Below are 21311 nucleotides of genomic sequence, written 5' to 3' on the forward strand. Positions count from 1 at the left end.
GAATGTTGAAGATTACGTGGGTAGATCACGTAACTAATGAGGAGGCATTGAATAGGATTGGGGAGAAGAGAAGTTTGTGGCACAACTTGACTAGAAGAAGGGATCGGTTGGTAGGACAAGTTCTGAGGCATCAAGGGATCACAAATTTAGCATTGGAGGGCAGCGTGGAGGGTAAAAATCGTAGAGGGAGACCAAGAGATGAATACACTAAGCAGATTCAGAAGGATGTAGGCTGCAGTAGGTACTGGGAGATGAAGAAGCTTGCACAGGATAGATTAGCATGGAGAGCTGCATCAAACCAGTCTCAGGACTGAGGACCACAACAACAACAACATCCCTTGCTGGATTAAAGGTGAAGATGTTCCGAGGTGTCTGTTCGGACCATGTTCCAGGACATCACAGCAACCGAAGATGGGCTGCCTGAACCATAACTATTCTGTTTCCATGTCCTAGAGAAATCCTTTCAGTATTTCAGTAAAGTGATGTTTAACGTGCATGCCTTCCGGCGCAGATCAACTTTGTTCTCGGTCAGGATGAACATTCATCCTTCGTACTGTATAAGAAACTGAACAAGATTTCCGTATTACTCGGAAAGAAGCGTGGAAGGGCTTCACACTAGTGTAAATTGATGGGCTTTTGGCGTTCGTTGAGTACTGTTTGCAAGATGGTTTAGGTCATGGTTCGACGATCGAGGCATTAGCAGCTCGTAGATCTCCGTTAATAGAGTCTGTTGATAATTTTAGAGTTTCTTTCCAGACGATGCCCAGTATCGACTGCGTGAAGCACATGTTGTACAATACCAAGGGGGCGGACCCGTGTTGCGTCATAAGCAGTGATCAGTTACTGTTCAGTAGATTGCTTGGAACTGAAGCCGACGGGAACAAAGAGACAAATTACTTCTTGTAACATCCCGACAGGTTAAAAATCCATGCTAGACTGAGAATCCAACCCGGAAACTTGCCCTATCCAAGAACAACTCTTGACCTGACCTCAACTTTATTTCTACCACACCTCACTCATACTTTCCATACTCCGTAGAAGTTCTCCTGGTTTTCTTGCAGGAATATCTCACTGTACTGAGCCAAGAAGCATCGAAAGGGCCATTCTGGGAAGTTGGGGAGAGTCGCCTATTGTACAGGCCGTTAATTTCAGCCACTACTATAAAATTCGTGTTTCTTGTACTATCCGACATTTGGCGAGGTCATCGTGAATGACGTTCTTCTTGGAGCCATATTGTCAGATACGAGTTCCTTGTGTTGGGGAACAGATCGTCTCAAGCCAGCGTTGATTTTGTTGCAGTTTTCATCTAATTTTTTGTGTACCTGGCGAAGAGAATTAGTGTTGTAAGGTAAGCGGCGACATAATATCTTATTTATGGAAGAATATACATGAAATAACCTTACTTTTAAGACAGTAATGCATGTCTCCTCGTTGTGTTTCGTTTGTAGGTAACTGACAAAGAAGAAATGGTGACGCTGCCTGTAACGTACCGCTTAAAGTTTCCGATATTGTACCGGTACGGTTTAAGAAAATTGACCCTCTAGTGGGTATTACAATACGCCTTTAGCAAAACATTTACATAAGATGTGGCGAATTTCCTGTGTGTATTTATCATAAGTTATTTATTAAGTTAACTAAATTGTATTACTGTATGGCGACATAACGGCATTATTGAAAATGGAGCTCAGCTGAATTGCATTGAGCATTATCAGTATGTCTAAATGGGGACTTAGATGAAATGAATGTTCACTCCTGGATAATGTGCCGTAAGCATCAATTAAGAGGCACATTGCAAACATAAACAAAAATGCAAACGAAGATTTTAAAATGTTTGACACTGTTTTCCAGCGAACTTGAAAACGGATTAGGAGAGCATATTTGCAGAGGTTATGTTTGGTTGAAGAAACTTGCGTTCGACATTGCTGAACGAAATTGGTTGCTTCTTAACTTCAACGCAGTAGAAGCCACGGTAGACAACATGTGGTCTGAAGGTATATGTCCAAGAAATATGACGAATCCGAGGGACGCTTCAAAAGCTACAAGACCTGGCGAAGGAGTCGGTGAACGGACGAACAACCGATGCAAAAAAAGTTAATCGAAATAAAAGAGATGAATTGTAGAACTACAACTCCACTAGTTAAAAGAAAGTGTTCCAGAGACACTATATGGAAGCCACCACAAAAACTCATTCGTAAAAATGAGAGTTAAGTGAGGAAGAACGAATGGAGGAAATGATTAAATGCGTGAAATGCAAAATATGGATTCACGCAAAGTGTGCAGGGGTGGCGAAAGCAGCGAAAAAATTCTATTACAGTTCTTGCAAGTAGCGATTCGAGAATTTAAGTATAGTACATTTCCTTAAACTTAGTCTAGTACATGTCTTTATGCTCAGTTTATAACGGCGGTACAGTGTGTACACCCAGCAGCACAAATTAGGAAAACAGATTCCCAGTTTGTACGAGTTTCAGATGTTTAGAAAATTAAGTGAAGAGTGTTCGTTTTTATCAGAATTTTCATTCTTTAAATTCTTTAATATACTTCAAATAAGGACTAGTACCAACTGCCGGCCTCAGTTCCACGATTCGCAAACATTTACAAAGCATTCGCACATTTTCACATGAATAACACTATGCGCAGACAGTTACGGTACGCATTCTGTGGCGGAGGGTAACGGGGTGGTTACAATAAGGGCATCCGGCCATCCTTTCAGTCCAATAATAATCATGCGGACCCTGCGTAGATGCAGGACAAACGCATAAGAGATGCATAACAAAAAGAAGATTAGGCCTGCTTTTTCTGCACGTGATATACACCACAGAACACAGACGAAGGTGTAGAAAGGCAGGCACCATGATAGCAGCAGATATTGCAAACAATATAGATGGAGTTAAGCGTAGCAGGAGCAGCAGGCTGGAACGCAGCGAACAAGCGAAAGGATGATGGCGTTACAAGTTCCAACGTTTCGCTGACGTGTAGTTCATTGGGGATCAGAACAAGCTCGCATTCAAGAATGTTGATAAATGAATAGAAAAGAAAATCATAGATCTGTTACAAGGCCATCAGTGTGGTTTCGGACAAGATAAAGGCACCAAAGAGGCACTTTCAACGTTACGCTTCATAACGGAAGCAAGGCTTAAGAAAAATCGTGAAACATACGCAAGATTGTCGACCTAGAAAAAAGAAAGCTCGACGAATGCTATAGGGGAGGACGTGTAATATACAATACGTACGTGGACCAGGACACCACCAGCGAAATGCTCCGATTGAAAGGACATAAAATGGAGACGCTCTCTATCCCCTCTGACATTCAGCCGGCAATAAGGAAGGAAGAAAGGAAGAATAGAATTCAACGGCCCATCGGTAGCGGTGTTATTAGAGACGGACCACAAGCTAGGATTATCGAAGGATGGCCAAGGAAATCGGCCTTGCCCTTTCAAAAGAACCATCCAGGGATTTGCCTTAAGCTATTTAGGAAAATCACGGAAAACCTGAATTCAGATGGCCGGCTGGGGATTTGAACCGTCTTGAATGTAAGTCTAGTGTGCTAACACCGTGTCACCTCGCTCGGTCTACAGTAGGGGAAATAAAAGTGTCACGTAAATTCAAAAATGGTTCAAATGGCTCTGAGCACTATGGGACTTAATATCTTAGGTCATCAGTCCCCTAAAACTTAGAACTACGTAAACCTAACTAACCTAAGGACATCACACACATCCATGCCCGAGGCGGGATTCGAACCTGCGACCGTAGCAGTCCCGCGGTTCCGGACTGCAGCGCCTGGAACCGCACGGCCACCGCGGCCGGCACGTAAATTCGGGGTGAAACTATATCAGTTATAAGATGCATTTTGAGGCACAACAGCGTTGACACACTACGCTCGCACTTCTTCAAACTGCCTGCTCACAAGTCACTGGTCGAGTGCACATCTGCTGATTATACCTGTTAGCTCTGGCTGCCACCACAGTTAACGCGCTGACGTTGCTTATACGGCAGAAATAAAATCACTGTCGGAACTCTTTGGATGGACGGTGTGTGGTATCACGTAGTAGAACAAAGATTGGGATATATAGCTCAAATAATTGAGCACTTAGGGTACTGTATCACAATAGCTTGTTACAAATCTAAGAAATGCGATGACAACTTCTAACATATAGTTCATATTTCTTTCCATTAGGAACAGCGTGCTTCAGGACCATGTTAATGAGGCTCACCATAGGAGGGAGAGCAGCATCGGTCGTATATTTTAAACTGTTTATTGCAGTACGATTTCACCTACAGTGCAGCTATCTTGAGAGCATTATATCAAAGAGAAACTGTTAAGTCCAAGTTAAACTGATATTTGTTATTTGTAATGTCAAGTACTACTATGTGCTGTTATAGTTACGGTGAGTAATTATGACTTGGATATACTGCAGTGAATTACCTGAAATCGATCTGCCAAAAAAAGTTTCAAACTTCCGACGGACGCTGCCCGTCCTCCTATCGTGAATCTTACACGGTCGCTTTCTCTTTGACTCAAAGGAATATACGTAATGTTCTAGATGACAAAAGCCGTGCTTGTTGAGGTAAGTAAACGCTTGTACATAAAATCGAGCAATTGTCTTTAGACATTCTAGAGGGACTGCCTACAGACATATAGCTAGACGGTTCAAATGGCTCTGAGCACTATGGGACTTAACATCTGAGTTCATCAGTCCCCTAGATTTAGAACTGCTTAAACCTAACTAACCTAAGGACATCACACACATCCATGACCGAGACAGGATTCGAACCTGCGACCGTAGCAGTAGCGCGGTTCTGGACTGAAGTGCCTAGAACCGCTCCGTCAGAGCGGCCGGCTGTAACTAGATACTTTGTCTCATGTACACATTTGATTGCCTTGTTCCACGATATTTGCTAACTATGCCTGATCTTCTTTGGATAGTGGGTTGTGCAGTGATAATAAAGGATGGTGAAATAAATCGAAAGAGGAGACGTTGGTGGAAACATGAACTATTTGCAGAGGGGCCTCATTTCGGCTGTAATTTGCTTTTAACTTTGAAAGTAGAAAACAGCATTTTTTTTCGATAGCACTCCGATACATACTGTTTTTTGACCAGCTCTTCGATAACCAACGTCTTATTGTTGAGATTTCTATATTCCGAATTACTAACTTCCCACTAGCATGATGTCGCGAAAACCTTCAGTCAGCTGCAACGCTTCATCTGTTGATCACATCTCGATAAGTGACATTCAAAATAATAAGAAAAACAAAAGTATCAAAAAACTGACGAAGCGTTTTCCACGGCGCAAAGAGAACAGCTGCTGTCCATGTTAAGCAACACGTCCAAGGTACGAAACGTTCCGAAATATTGTCTTAGAATTACCTCATGCCTCCCATTTCAAATAGGAGTCAAAAATTCTGTGATTTTGTTGCAACAGCCTGTCTAGAGACAAGAAATTTCTCTCTTGTCTACACACAAAATCGCTCGATTGTCTACAGAAACTGTCTAGATACTAAAATCCGGCCTCAGATCGAATTTGCTCAGTTGATTAACTGGATGTAGTTTTAGGTGGTTTCCCACATCACGCAGGTGAATACCGGGTTGATACATAAGTCGTACCTCAGTAATACGATTCGCACTTATTTAGAAAACTTTAATTCATTTTCACATGAATAACACTACATGCAGATAGTCGGGGTACGGATATTCCGTCCTTGGAAATTAAGGGGTGGCTATAGGAAGGGCAACCGGTCACCCTTTAAACTAAGCGTGCCAGATGTGTTCACAACTATGCCGACCGTGCCCCGATACAGGACAAAGGCACAAGAAAAAGAAGAACGATGCTGACGGTACAGGGACTGAGATGGAATGAAGGGAGAAGGATTAGGGTTTAACGTCTCGTCTACATCGAGGTTATTACAGGCGGAGCACAAGCTCAGATTCGAGCATGGGGAAAGATATCGGACGTCCCCTTTCGAAGTAGCCATCGCAGCAATTCGCTGGAGAGATTTATGGAAATCATGGTAAACATAAATTCGGATGGCCAGACGCAGATCTGAACCGTCGCCCTTCCGAATGCGAATCCAGCGTACTAACCACAGCGCCACCTCATTGGGTGACTGGGTCGGTAGCTCATGTTAGTGTCGGCTTGTGTTCTATGTAGTTCCGATGATTTCAACCAAAGAAAATGTTGTTTAAGTCTTTCCCTTCTCCGTAGTCCTGCGGAGAAGATGAATGGTACGATGTCGAAGCGGTAGAGGTGTTGTTCGTATCGACAGATAACATCCGGGATATAGCTACTAAGAATTCTCGTCCATAGTATCAAGGTCTGCTTGGTACGTATGTCATGATGTTTATCATCCCCTTGAACTGTTCTCTTCTTGGGAGAAGCTTTATCTTGCGGATAAAGTCTTCAGATAGTAACACCTTGTGCTCATCGTTGCCATCGGGAAGTGCTTACTCCACACGAGTGTAAGCTATTTCACAATCCCGTATGCTAATATAATTATGCGTCTGTCCATAAATTGCACCCCTCGTTCGGCCATCCTGATTTAGGTTTTCCGTGATTTCCCCAAATCGCTTCAGGCAAATTCCGGGATGGTTCCTTTGAAAGGATACGGCCGACTTCCTTCCCCATCCTTGTAACATTTCTGGCTTAGTCAGCCATCATATTAGTCTCCAAGAAGCTGTTTCCAGAGCAGTGGAGATGCAAGAAGTATATAGATGACGAAATGTGGTATGAGGTACCTGTGACAGATGTTAGATTCGGTACCATTCCCGTGAGAAAGACCTCCTGCATAACGGTACTGCTCTGTGATTGGCTCCTGTGTTCGGAGCAAGGACGCCAAAACGTTGAAGTATAGTTATTATTATTACTTAAACTACTGATTGGAATGATTTCACTTTTTAATATAAATATCTCTCAACAGCTGACTATCAATCAGTCATTTTAGAATTATTAAAAACAACTTAAATCAGAACCAAAAGACTGACGGAATTGCAGACGAAGCACTTCGGAAGCGTTCGGGCCACGCCTTTTCTGGTATGGCGCGGGAAGTGTTTCGGGCTGTTCGTCACTCTGGATTAGCCAATCGAGAAGAACAGGCATGTTGTCTGTCGTAGGACGTGTTTCCAATTTCTATTTAAGTTCCTGTTCGTCGCTCTGGATTAGGCAGTCGAGATGTACAGTCATGTTGTCTGTGGCAGGATGTGTTTTCCAGTATTCAGTATTAAAATATCACTCCGGTAGTGATGAGGCACAGACACGTGCCGCAAATAGTGTAAAGATACATTTCCGTAAACATTGTGTTTGATCTTGTACTTTGCTGTACCAGAAGGTGTTGTATTAAGATCATGTAGTCTTCTCGTGTGGCTGTATTAAAATACGCGAGTGGCATCCCAAAGAAGTGATACATTATTTCAGAACAGAACCTCGCTAAAAGTCAGTTGCAGGCTCTGGATACAGAACCTACGACCTGCGTGCTGTTTTCTGCGCTGGGGACATCAGCTTGAAGACAGCAGGTTAGTGAACTATAACAGAACCTTCGTATTCCACACAGTGCAGTGGAAACAACTAGGCGCCTTACGTGTACTGCATGCACAGAACAAATGTGCTCAGCGACACGTCACCTGCAGTAATGCAGAGGAGATAAAAGAAGGATCATCGTTAATAACAGCGACAATCAATTCATTCTTCCTTTCTTGCCGTGTTGTTGTTGTTGTTGTTGTTGTGGTCTGCAGTCCTGAGACTGGTTTGATGCAGCTCTCCATGCAACTCTATCCTGTGCAAGCCTCTTCATCTCCCAGTACCGTAACACCCCACCCGTCACTTATCTGGTTTTGGTGTGTGTTCACCACAGGTAATTGACTAACAGATCAACAGAGAGTGCAAAACTGCCGCAATATCGGATAACGCAAAGAAAGTAATAAGGCCCTGTGACTCCTGATTGAACTGCGGTGGCAGTGTTGACATTAATTGAGTCAGAATTGATCACTTTTAATTAAAAATGGGTGCGCATTGATGTTATATTCAGCTATTGAACACCAGATGCAAATGTTGAACATAAAATTAATTAAGAAAGTGACTTGGGATTTCAACTACTTGATTGAAAACAGATGCAGTCGACTGGCACAAATTCATTTTAACTCACGACCTTCAATCATCACATTACATGACTCTCCCAACAGGCAGTGGTAATAAATTGCGTTTGCGTGGAGTAAAGCGCGGTAAGTCAAAAGTAATTCCTATCGACTGACCCAGGCGTGACGCGAAGCGCGAGAAGAATTCTACGATACACGGCCCATGAAACCCTCGTGGAAACTTTGCCGACGTGATCCAACAAATTAATCAGCGGGCGGAGCGGGCGCAACACCACCGACCTCGTGGTGCTGCAAGGCTGCGCTCGTCTATTCACTCCTAGCTATCTTGCTCAGTATATGGCTGAACGAAAACGTTCTACCTCCAAGCTCAATCGTTCCGTTTGCTAAGTCCTAAACTGCAGAGATCCTCACTCTCTCTCAGGCAAGCTGGGTAAAGAACGCCACGTCCGCACTCTAGGCAAGCTGGAAACGGCGTATCCTTCCCTAATCCGATGAGACCGATGACTTCGCTGTTTGGTCCCCTCCCGGCGAATCACCCAATTAACCATAAATTGCACTTGAGAGGGTCTGTATTTAAAATGTAAGATAAAAGCAGTGTGCCTCGAGAGAAAGTAGCGTGTGTGGAGGTCGTATTCAGTAAAAACAAAGTTTAGAGGCTTTGGATCCCTATACATTCAGCGTGCTTTGATATTTAGTGAATCTGCTTTCTAGTTGGCCGACGGAAGTCGTGTACTATCAAGTGAGGTATTGGGTGATTTGAGTATCTCTTTCTCAGGTCTCCAAGCAAGGCTACTGCAGATTTGAGAGTGGGACAGAAAGCTGACCCGCTTGCGTGTTAATAAGGGGGCATCGGCTTTGCGGCTTCCACGGCGGCAGTAAGCTCTGCTGTGCTCTGCGCCTGCGAGGACGGCTCAGTTGCTGCGACGCGGAGCGTACTGCCCCGCGCTCATAGCCGGTAATGACACGAGGGAGGGGGAGCACAAGGAGTCTACAGAGCTGCGACGTCAGGGGGGAGGGGTGGGGAGGGGAAGGGCCGAGAGGGTAGGGGGGAGGGGGACCACGTGCCGCGCAGCGCCGCAGGAAGACTCGAATTACGCAGCTTCCGCTCGTTTGCCACTTTGGCTTTTTAAAGCGCGATTTTTTACGAGCGCATCCTTGAAAAGGCAGAGGCGGTTGGAAGCGGGCAGAGGAGGGAACGGCGGAAAGAAGAGGAGAAAAGACAAAGACGGAGCAGCGCGAAGGACACACACGCAGTTAGGGCCGCGGAAACATGGGCGCATCGTAAGGGGGGCGGCCCGCTTTTTACGCCGTCTTTGTTGTCCGCAGGTGTAGCCGGGCCGGCTGCCCATTCACAAGCGCGGTGACCCATTCACGGATAGTCGCCACCGCTCTTCCACTTGTCCGAACGTCAACGGCCAGTGCGAGAGGCGCAATCAACTCATTCTGCTGAGGAGAGAGAAAATAAACCTCAGTGGTTGACTTTCTGCGGTCACGTAGTCTTAACTATAAAAGGAGTCACGTCAACAGTGCAGGATTTACATGAAGAAGTGTCATATACCAACTATGAAGTGATGTTGGCGAAAGCTCCCAAACCACCCGCCATCAATCAATGGTCTTCGTATGTACTGCTACACTCGGTTTTCCCTTTTGCACTACAGTGCTGGTGCGATGGTTACTGTCGTGGTTGTGTGTTTATGAGAGGTTGATCTGGTCCGCATCACATTCTGATGTTCAGCAGGACATAATTTCTCTTTCAAATGTATCTTTCAAGGGAAAAATTTGAGATTGTTCTACATTGTTTTGAGCTTTTAGAATGTTCTCGAATGCTTTAGCATATTCTCGAATATTCCTTAACACAGTTTGGAAACGGCACGTACAGAATTTATCCGTACTGCGGGAAACTCGTATAAGTCGATGTGCTGTGTAACGTAGGCAGAGGAACAAGTCATGGGGAAATTGTATTCGCTTGTAGAGAGAATGGTTGTCAGCGGGGACAAATAAGGTCTTTGGAAAAGTTATTAATTGGTTTTCTGCGAATGGGCTTGCTCTGAACTTCGGAAAAACACAGTACATCCAATTTTCTGCTGCGAAAAGTATAATTCCTTCAATAAACGTAATACATCAAAAGAAGTCAGTAGCCAGGGTAGAGCATACTAAGTTTTTGGGTGTACATATAGATGAGAATTTGAATCTCCTAAAGCGACTAGGTTCAGCAACTTTTGCAATCGGAATAATTGCCAATTTTGAGGATGTAGAAATTAGTAAGCTAACATACTTTGTATACTTCCACTCTCTGATGTCATACGCAATAATACTCTGGGGCAACTCAAAACTTAGGTAAAAGGTATTCACTGCTCAAAAGAAAGTAGTTAGAATAATGTGTGGGGTTCATAGTCGCACATTTTGTAGGTATCTGTTTAAAAGGTTAGGAATTCTTACAACTGCTTCACAGTACATCTACTCAGTAATGAAATTTTTTCTCAGAAACATGGACCAGTTTAAAATCAACAGCGACATTCATGATTACAATACCAGACAAAAGAAAGACCTACACTATCCTTTACTTAACCTATCTTTGGCACAGAAAGGGGTAAAATATGCTGCTATAAAACTTTTTGATACATTACCAGATGAAATAAAATGTCTGACAGACAGCAGTAATAGTTTCAGAAACAAATTGAAATCATACCACCTTGACAACTCCTTCTATACCGTAGATGAATTCTTGAATATGAGTAAATAAATCTGGAGATATAATATATGCATTTTGTGCCATTTAAGGGAATGGGATAGATAATAGAAATATTTAGGGAAACACTATAATGTAAACAAAAGAAAAAAAACATGTCTCCTGTGCGCATTTCTTGTGCATTTGACACGTTCCACATCATAACGGTTTTTCCGTGCTATTGATCAATGGAACACGTAACTAACTAACTAACTTTTATCAACAACAATGACGATGTTTAACGGAAAAAACAGGGAATACAGAATATGATATCGTGGGAGGAAAACATATTTAAAACCTGTGTTACCAACATAATTACTAAATAAGCTCAAAGATCCTGGCATTACCTCGCAAAAAAGCTTCTAAACAACATCACAGGAGCGGAAATATTAACCAGAAAAGAAAAAGGCGAGTCATTATTCATACCACGAATTCCACTCATTTCAAATATCTTGCCATTTAGCTTTCAAATGCCCCAATTTCCGGTAAAATAACGCTACAATGTGACAATCAACAACATACAATGCCTAACAGTCCAAGGTTGCGGAGTGAGTTTAAAAGAACCGTGTTCACGCACGGACAACTGCACGTAGCGTATTCGCATCTTGGACAACCACAAAAATTGTTCGTCTTTGCTCGCGAAAGCAAATTACGAAATGAAGTTAATAACAGTATACTTTAAATAAGTTAGGTTCCATACAACTGTGATGCTTAATTGCTCAATTTTTACCAGCTCAGAAATAAATGAAAAGAAGGACGAAGCGAAGCAGGTCGCTCTCGGGGAAATGCAGATGAAGATACAGTTTAGAGAAAAGATGAAGACCAAAAATAGAGGTAAAATAATTATAAAATTATATTAAGCTGCCATATCACCTGACAGCATCTTCCCTTTCACATCACTCACATAAACACTCGTCATTAAAATCTCTGTCACTCAGTAACGTTAGAACCCATTGACGGTCACTCCAGGCTTTTTGTGTGAAAGCTAAGCACGCTCTACTTTCTGATTTACTGTGATGCATACCTTATTACGTGAGACCTCCTTTTACCTACCCAGTCATACATTAATAAGGATCGCGTGCACAAAGACAGCGGTTATCTATCTCATGATACTCGCTATTAATCTACGCAGTCATTTGAGATGGCTGCTTTCATCTTGATTCATTCGTTTGCCAGCAGATGAGAGTTGGCACATTTGTAGTCCTGGCCGACATGGCAGATAGTACAAGGCTGTTCGGAAAGAAATGTCCAATCGGTCGCGAGATGGAAACCACAGTGGAAATGAAAAAAATATTTTATTTGCAAGTGTTAGCTACATCTGGCAGCTACTTCTCCACACAGTCGCCGCTCCAACTTAGACATTTGTCACAGCGTTGTACCAATTTTCCCATACCCTCGTCAAAGAAGGCAGCCGACTGCGCTTTTCGCGAATTTTCTACGCTGGTCTACAGCTCGTTGCCTCAAAATATTGTCTTCATAGCCAGCAGTTTATGTGAGCAGAGATAAATCTCAGGGGGAGCCTACTACTTGCTGTTTTTTGGATGATGAAACACTTCCCATCGAGAACGCTGCAGGAGCATCTTCATTGTCACTGCATAGTGCGGACGAGAATTGTCATGAAGAAGGAAACGCACAATTATGGTTATATGGGCACCTAGACGTGAAGCGAAATCTCTCACCTGGTCCTCTTACTTGGCTGGAGACACTTTACGTGCTTACTGTGCGCTCAGAACTGAAAAAATCGATGTGGCTTGACCCAAGGGGATACTAGAGACGCTGCCCAACACACCTGTGCAAAGCTTCAGCGGACTTTCACTGTGGTTTCCATTTCGCGCCCGATCGGACCTACTTTCCGGACAGCCCTCCTAGATGCTACATGTCGGCCAACTTTTCACTTGGGACGACAATGAGACGACGACGACGACACCTTCGTGCTGGAATACTGTTCGGGAGTTTCGCATATACAAAGGCTGTAAAATAGCAGACATCAAAGGTATAAAAAGACACCGCGAATGAACACGTGTTTCTATGTCACACTCGAGGAAGTAACAGATATGTTGACGAAGCTCATCCAGTAGACGTCTGCAGGAAAATGCTTAAAATCTGGTACAGATCTACTGCAACATACACTAAGAACTGTTTTTCCAGGTCGAAATGTTGGAGCAATCTTTATGTTCTACACATCATTCATACCCAGATTGTCAAATAAAATTGTACTGAAACTTCACAAAGAGTAACTTACAGGCAGATGAGTCAAAATATTATGGCCACTACACACACAGCGACAATGATTGCTGCGTGTCGGTGTTGCTAGCACCTGACGCTGTATGCGGAACAGAGACCAATGGGGAAAAATTCGGGCGACGATGGGGGCCTCAAAGAGGGAAACCATTGACGTAAGTGACTCTGAAGAAAGACTTATTGCTATGGCCCGGAGTCTGGGAGCTAGCATCTGGGAAACGACGTAGCTGGTGGACTCTTCGCGTGCAACTGTCGTGAGCACAAACAGAAAGTTTCTGAAGGAGGATGGAACCACGAGCAGGCGACAAGGTGTTGAACGTCCACACCTCATCGCAGAATTCGGAGGTCGGAAGTTGGCGCTGTCTAAAGCAGTATATGAGGTGATCCGTGGAATATATACGAGAGAGTGCAATGTTGATGCAGCCACACCAAAGCGCGCATTCTAAAATATGTGGCGCCAATGCAGACGATCGGTTCATGGTCCCATTTTGACCCAACGACATCGTTAGTTACTACTGCAGTAGGGTCATGATCGCTGAGAATGGGCCGTTGATCTGTGGATGCGAGACACCTGCTGTGATGAATCATGTATCTCGTTCCGTGAGGTCGATGGCAGTTTCCCCTTAACCTATCATCGAGGCGAACGGCTGCTCGAAACATTCTCTGCATCACGGACGCAGGCCGGCGGGTGCAGTACTGTGATATTTTCTTGGACTTCCGTGAGACTTGTGGCAGTAACTGAAGACACTATGCCAGCTGCGGATTACGTAAAAAATTATTGGTGGATGACCTGGATCCGTACGTGGTTCACGTCTTACGTGACACGGAGTCTTCCCCGACTTGACATCCTTCAGTAGGATAGCCGTGCGTCCAACATGGCCACAGTTATGCCACAGAGATTTGAGGAGCATTATACTGAACTTACATTGCTGTCTCGGCCAGCAAACTTACCTGATCTCAACCCGATGTGTAGATGTAGATGTCGATGAATGATTGCAAGCGACTGGAAATAAGTTGGGACATTCCTATTTTCAGGAATGGTCGTCGGATTGATGAACATTTGTAATGAACTATAGCGCTGAGATGTGATGTTATTGAGGGACGTTGAAAGTTACGGGGATCGATAAGAGATAGGGAGGTGTTGCAGCGAAATGCAGGTAGACCTGTAAAGGACGATTGCTTCAGGGGCTGTCGGTTCACATGAATGTACGCACATCTAACGTATTACACAGAAATACTGAAACTTCCTGACAGACTAAAACTATGTGCCGGACCGAGACTCGAGCTCGGGGCCTTTGTCTTTCGTGGGCAAGTGCTCTACCAACTGAGATACCCAAGCACGACTCACGATCCGTTCTCACAGCTTCGGTTCTGCCAGTACCTCGTCTCCTACCTTCCAAACTTCACAGAAGCTCTTCTGCGAACCTTGCAGAACTAGCACTCCTGGAAGAAAGGATATTGCGGAGACATGGCTTAGCCACAGCCTGGGGGATGTCTCCAGAATGAGATTTCTTCATTCTGGATTACAGAAATACTGTTAGATTACACTGGGAACAGTAACAACCATGAAATACACTACTGGCCATTAAAATTGCTACACCACCAAGATGATGTGCTACAGACGCGAAATTTAACCGACAGGAAGACGATGCTGTGATGTGCAAATCATTAGCTTTTCAGAGCATTCACACAAGGTTGGCGCCGGTGGCGACACCTACAACGTACTGACATGAGGAAAGTTTCCAACCGATTTCTCGTACACAAACAGCAGTTGACCGGCGTTGCCTGCTGAAACGTTGTTGTGATGCCTCCTGTAAGGAGGAGAAATGCATACCATCATGTTTCCAACTTTGGTTAAGGTCGGATTGTAGCCTATCGCGATTGCGGTTTATCGTATCGCGACATTGCTGCTCGTGTTGGTCGAGATCCAATGACGTTTAGCAGAATTTGGAATCGGTGGGTTCAGGAGGGTAATACGGAACGCCGTGCTGGATCCCAACGGCCTCGTATCACTAGCAGTCGAGATGACAGGCATCTTATCCGCATGGCTGTAACGGATCGTGCAGCCACGTCTCGATTCCTGAGTCAGCAGATGGGGACGTCTGCAAGACAACAACCATCTGCACGAACAGTTCGAAGACGTTTTCAGCAGCATGGACTATATCAGCTCGGAGACCATGGCTGCGGTTACCCTTGACGCTGTATCACAGACAGGAGCGCGTGCGATGGCGTACTCAACGACGAACCTGGGTGCACGAATGGCAAAACGACATTTATTCGGATGAATCCAGGCTCTGTTTACAGCATCATGATGGTCGCATCCGTGTTTGGCGACACCGCGGTGAACGCACATTGGAAGCGTGTATTCGTCATTGCCATACTGGCGTATCACCCGGTGTGATGGTATGGGATTCCATTGGTTACACGTCTCGGTCACCTCTTGTTCGCATTGACGGCACTTTGAACAGTGGACGTTACATTTCAGATATGTTACGACTCGTGGCTCTACCCTTCATTCGGTCCCTGCGAAACCATACATTTCAGCAGGATAATGACGACCGCATGTTGCAGGTCCTGTATAGACCTTTCTGGATACACAAAATGTTTGACTGCTGCACTGGCCAGCACATTCTCCAGATCTCTCACCAACTGAAAACATCTGGTCAATGGTGGCCGAGCAACTGGCTCGTCACAATACGCCAGTCACTACTGTTGATGCACTGTGGTATCGTGCTGAAGCTGCATGGGCAGCTGTACCTTTACACGCCATCCAAGCTCTGACTTAATGCCCAGGCGTATCAAGGCCGTTATTACGGCCAGAGGTGGTTGTTCTGGTTACTGATTTCTCAGGATCTATGGACCCAAATTGCGACAACATGTAATCACATGTCAGTTCTAGAATAATATATTTATTCAATGAATACCCGTTTATCATCTGCATTTCTTCTTGGTGTAGCAATTTTAATGGCCAGTAGTGTATATAAGAATATGCATCCGCAGTGGAAGACCGTAGAAAACTAGATGCAGAAAATGCAGATAACATGCTGATATTTACAGGAAGAATCTTAAGGAATTGTAACTCATCCTCGAATCAAGTGCCTCAAAAAATACTGGATCGACCGTTTCTGGAGTCTTTGGTTGTCACTGCGGGTCCCTTATCACGTGGGAATCGTAGAGGTGACGGAGAAGACCTAAAGAAGAGAGTCGCGGTTCGTCGTTGTTGCGAATAGAGCGTACTGAAGCATTACAGAGGTGCTCCTCACACTACAATAACAGACCCCGATAGACGGTTGATGGGCTTCGTGGAGAGGCTTACTGCTGGAACTGCGATGCAGTAAGTCCCTAGAGAAGCCAGGAAGCGTATTTCTTCCCCCGCATGCCATCGCAAGCACCCATGAAAAGAAAATATCAGAAATACGGTGGCTAAAGGATAGTTGTTCTCCCGACGCAACATTGGAGACTGGCACAAAGAAGGGGTCTCCTTTTCCAAAAATCACACTTGGATCGAAGTAGGTGTAGCGACTTTGACGTGTCACCTTATGTGGTTCTCTTGTTAGTCTAATGTTCTCCTCATAGCGATACGTAAGGGGTGGGAACATTCTTTAAGTCCATCCTCAAAACCAGTTAATGGAATGTTCTGCGTAAGTATCCTTGGGATATCGGTCATCTTTCCTGGACTCGTCACCAATTCCAATTTTTCTTTCATCATTTACTGGCTGTTGATATAAGTTTGAAGTAACATGTTGCCTATCCACTGCTCTTTTATTGGTATATTTCCATGTACCCCGTTATTTCAAACTTCTCACTTCTTAATGGTCACGCTTTTAATAAGAAAAAAAAAAATTAGCGTGCAGTACTTGCTTAAACTGTAAATGCAGAGGATATTACGAGACAATGTTCTGCGGCAAGTAAGAGGGACCTCCGGTTGTATTTCTAGGAGTCGCTCCTCGCTTTTAATGCTGTATGTCGCTTTCTCAGTTTCATTCCGGCGCACTCAGAAAATGCTTTTCTCTCAACGAGCTCTTCCTTCTGAGTGCTGCAGATTAATTACCCGGCAGGCCGAGAGAGCCAACGCTACAGAATGGAATAACAATGAGGTAAGAGTGAGCATGAGCTCGGCACGGGACAGGTTTATTAAGACTGCGAGTGGAGTGTACTTTCCCTGAACAGGCGTTCATTGTTTCCTTATGATGTCGACAGTAAGTTGCCCAGCTAACGCACAATGTGTCAGCAACCTCAAAGCTTCAAAAATAACTTTCCCCTTGTTAAACCCTTATATTAATTGAAATATGGCGTCTGGGAAAACAATTGAAGCGCTCAGAACATGTCAACGTAAGTTCGTACATTGACACAACATCGGCGTGTATGTACACGATTAGAGTTGCAATTCTCTGTCGCTGGTACAACAGCCAACAGAGGTCACTAGTGTTGCTCGTGCGTAGTTTTGTTACAAGCCCTGGTAGGTATATAAGGGGCGTGAATAGCGTCAAATGTTCTGTGGTCGCTGTGAAGGACACGGAGACGCCGCGTACTCGTTTGAGACAGCTTTATCAGCGCCTGACACACTTTGAAAGAGGCCTCCATCTGGCTGTCTGGGGGAATCGTGCAGTACCCGGCTTTATGGGGCATTCAGGTGTGACAGGGCCCGATGTTGAATTGCATGGGAAATGAGGGCAGTTGTACTCATTGTCAATGTTCAGGTCGACGACCACCTTACTGAGTACCAAACACACTGTAATATTTCTGGCTTATTCAGCCCTCATATTAGGCTCCAGGAAGCTATTCCCAGGGCAGTGGAGATGCAAGAAGCATAGAGATGATGCAATGTGGGATGAGGTACCGGTGACAGATGTTAGATTCGGTACCATTCCCGTGAGAGAGACCGCCTGCATGATGCTGCTGCTCTGTGATTGGCTGCTGTGTTCGGCGGTAGGGCGCCAAAACGTTAAACTTTAGTTGTTATTATTAATTAAACCTGTCATCCAAATTACTTCATTTTTTTAAATAAATATCTCTCAACAGCCAGCTATCAATCAGTCATTTCAAAATTATTAAAATCAAAGTATTACTAAATCAAAAGACTGACGATATTACTGCCGATGCACTTCGGTGGCGTTCGGGTCACGTCTTGCTGGCTTGGCGCGCGAAGTGTCTCGGGCAGTCCGGCTCTCCAGTTCTGACCGTTCCAGTAGACAGACATGTTGTCTGTTATAGCAGTATTTGTTTCATGAAATTTTATTTACTACAGTTCCGACCGTCGCTAGGTAAAGACATGTTGTCTGTAATAGTAGTATTTGATTCATGTAATTTTATTCTCCAGTTCTGACGGTTCCAGTAGACAGACATGTTGTCTGTGGCAGGATGTATTTCATGTTATTTTAGCCAGATATAATGGCTGTGGAAAGATATGTTCAATACGTTGTGATCAAGAATAGTTTCTCGTGTCTATATCAATAAAAACACGAGTGGCATCCCAAATGAGTTATAGTTTATTCGTAGCAGCAGTTCCTTGCGAAGTTAATTTCAGCCTCAAGAAAACGAATCCACGACCTGCGTGCGGTTTTCTGCGCTGGGGACATCATCATTATGAAGACAGCAGGTTAGTTAAGTGTACAAGAACTTCTGTATTCCACACAGGGCAGTGGAAACAACTAGGCACTTTACGTGTACTGCAGTACAAATGTGCTCAGTGACACGTCATCTGCAGTAATGCAGAGGAGGTAAAGAAGGATGAAAGTATTAACACTATCTCACTTTGATTCCTTTTTCTTGCCGTAACACTGTAACCCTCTCACACCTGTACCTGCCATCGAGAATAAGCAAAATGCTCCTCGCAACATACCACGCCGTCCTGCACCATTGGTCTGAACCTGGCAGCAGCCGGATCAGGGAATTACCGTCCCAAGCGTAGGCTGAACACAAACGGCTGCGGTTGCAGCGGTAACACGTCCAGGAAGCATAGACTGTTGGTGACGGCGTCGTGCTGATGAATGGTGCTGTGTTCAGCGATGAATCGTGGTTCTGCACTACTCCGGATGGCGTCGTTGGCGGGTATGACGGCAACCTAGGGAGAGATCTCATTCTTCCAATCTTTCGGAAAAGCACTGGGGTGTTACTGCTGGCGTCAAGTTGTGAGTAGCCTCCGAGTGTGACTTGAGGTGACGACTGGTAGTGACTGAGGGAACTGTGACGACACAACGCTGCGCTGCGGACTTGCTGCGTCCTCGTGTGTTAACTTCCATGTGACAGTACTGTGGCGCCATTTTTCAACAGAACGAAGGGTGCCCACAGTTGCTACATAAGCCGAAAGGCACGCGTTTAAGCTCACGCAGGCTGGCGTGAGGTCTGGAACAGGACAAGGAATTTATAGTAGCCAAGAACGTACGTAACTACTGGAATACTTAACTTTAATTGATAATTGGTGAACATCGCTCTTGACGGTACATGTTTTACAGCATCAATAGTAACTGGTAATGGCGCCTTGCGAGGTCGTAGCAAATGACGTAGCTGAAGGCTATGCTAACTATCGTCTAGGCAAATGAGAGCGTAATTTGTCAGTGAACCATCGCTAGCAAAGTCGGCTGTACAACTGGGGCGAGTGCTAGGACGTCTCTCTAGACCTGCCGTGTGGCGGCGCTCGGTCTGCAATCACTGATAGTAGCGACACGCGGGTCTGACGTATACTAACGGACCGCGGCCGATTTAAAGGCTACCACCTAGCAAGTGTGGTGTCTGGCGGTGACACCACACTATGAACTGTGTGAGTGACGTTGCGGTACTCCCACGGCCAGCAAGGTGCTCAGATCTGTCCCCAATAGAATATGTGTGGGACGCACTCAGATGTCAACACCAGGTCAGCGCCATTATCCAGGCTGTCAAGGACCACTTACGACTGTTTTGGGCGATCTCACCACATGAGAAGATACGATGGCTTTATGAGATCCTTTTTTACGAGTCATCATTTTTTAATGATCTGATACGGCCCGCCAAGAATTGCTCTCCTGTGCCAAACTCTTCATCTCAGAGTAGCACTTGCAACGTACGTCCTTAATTATTTGCCGAATGTACTGCAATATTTGTCTACAGCTCACTGTCGTACGACGGAAGTCATTCCCTGATGTCTTAACAGAAGTCCTATCACCCTGTCCCTTTATCTTTTCAGTGTTTTACGAACGTTCCTTTCCTCTCCTATTCTGCGGAGAACCTCCTCATTCCATGCCTTATCAATTCACTTAATTTTCGTCTGTAGCACACCTCATCGCAGATGCTTCGATTCTCTTCCGTTCAGGTTTCCCCATAGTCCATGTTCCGCTACCACACAATGTTGTGTTCCAAACGTACATTCTCAGAAATTTCTTCCTCAATTAAAAGCCTATGTTTGATACTAGCAGATTTCTCTTGGCCAGGGATGCCCTTTTTGCCACTGCTAGTCTGCTTTTTATGTCCTCCTTGCTCCGTCCGCCATTGGTTATTTTGCTGCCTAGATTGCAGAATTGCTTAACTTCATCCACGTTGTGACCATCAATTCTGCTATTAAGTTTCTCGCTGTTCTCGTTTCTGCTACTTCTTGTTACTTTTCCCTTCTTCGATTTATTCTCATCCGTTTTCAGTACTCATTAGACTGTTCATTCCAATCTAGTTCTTCTACACTTTCGCTGAGGATAGCAATGTCATCGGCGAATCGTATCATTGATATCCTTTAACCTCGAATTTTAATTCCACTCATGAACCTTTCTTTTATTTCCGGTATTACTTCTTTGACATATAGATTGAATAGTAGGGGCGAAAGACTGCATCCCAAAAGACTCATTCCTGGTTCACACCCTTTTCAATTAGTGCACTTCCACTCTTATTATTACATCTGGGCACTTGTGCATGTTGCACCCTTACCATTCGGATTAAGACATGCATCCAGGCCAGGGAGGATGCAACGTCGTACTGATAAGTTGACTCATACTGACACGTTCTCCGTAATCTGACTCCATTTTATAATCATGGAAATAACATTACATGCCCTCTCAGCCCGTGTAGTTTCGTTTTGTTTACTCTCGTCTTCTCTCGCTTTACTATGTTCAGCCCATACGGATGTAATCTAATATATGTTGTTGTTTGTTACCATGTTATGGAGTTAATATTCGTTAAGTTACGAAACAACTACCAGTACTACTTTAGTAAGTAACAAATTTTGCATGGATTTGGAACAATATTCTGCCACGATATGACCTAATTAATTTATGTACACATCTTAGGTGACTGTA

Source organism: Schistocerca piceifrons, chromosome 1 (assembly GCF_021461385.2).
Source record: "Schistocerca piceifrons isolate TAMUIC-IGC-003096 chromosome 1, iqSchPice1.1, whole genome shotgun sequence".
Lineage (NCBI taxonomy): Eukaryota > Metazoa > Arthropoda > Insecta > Orthoptera > Acrididae > Schistocerca > Schistocerca piceifrons.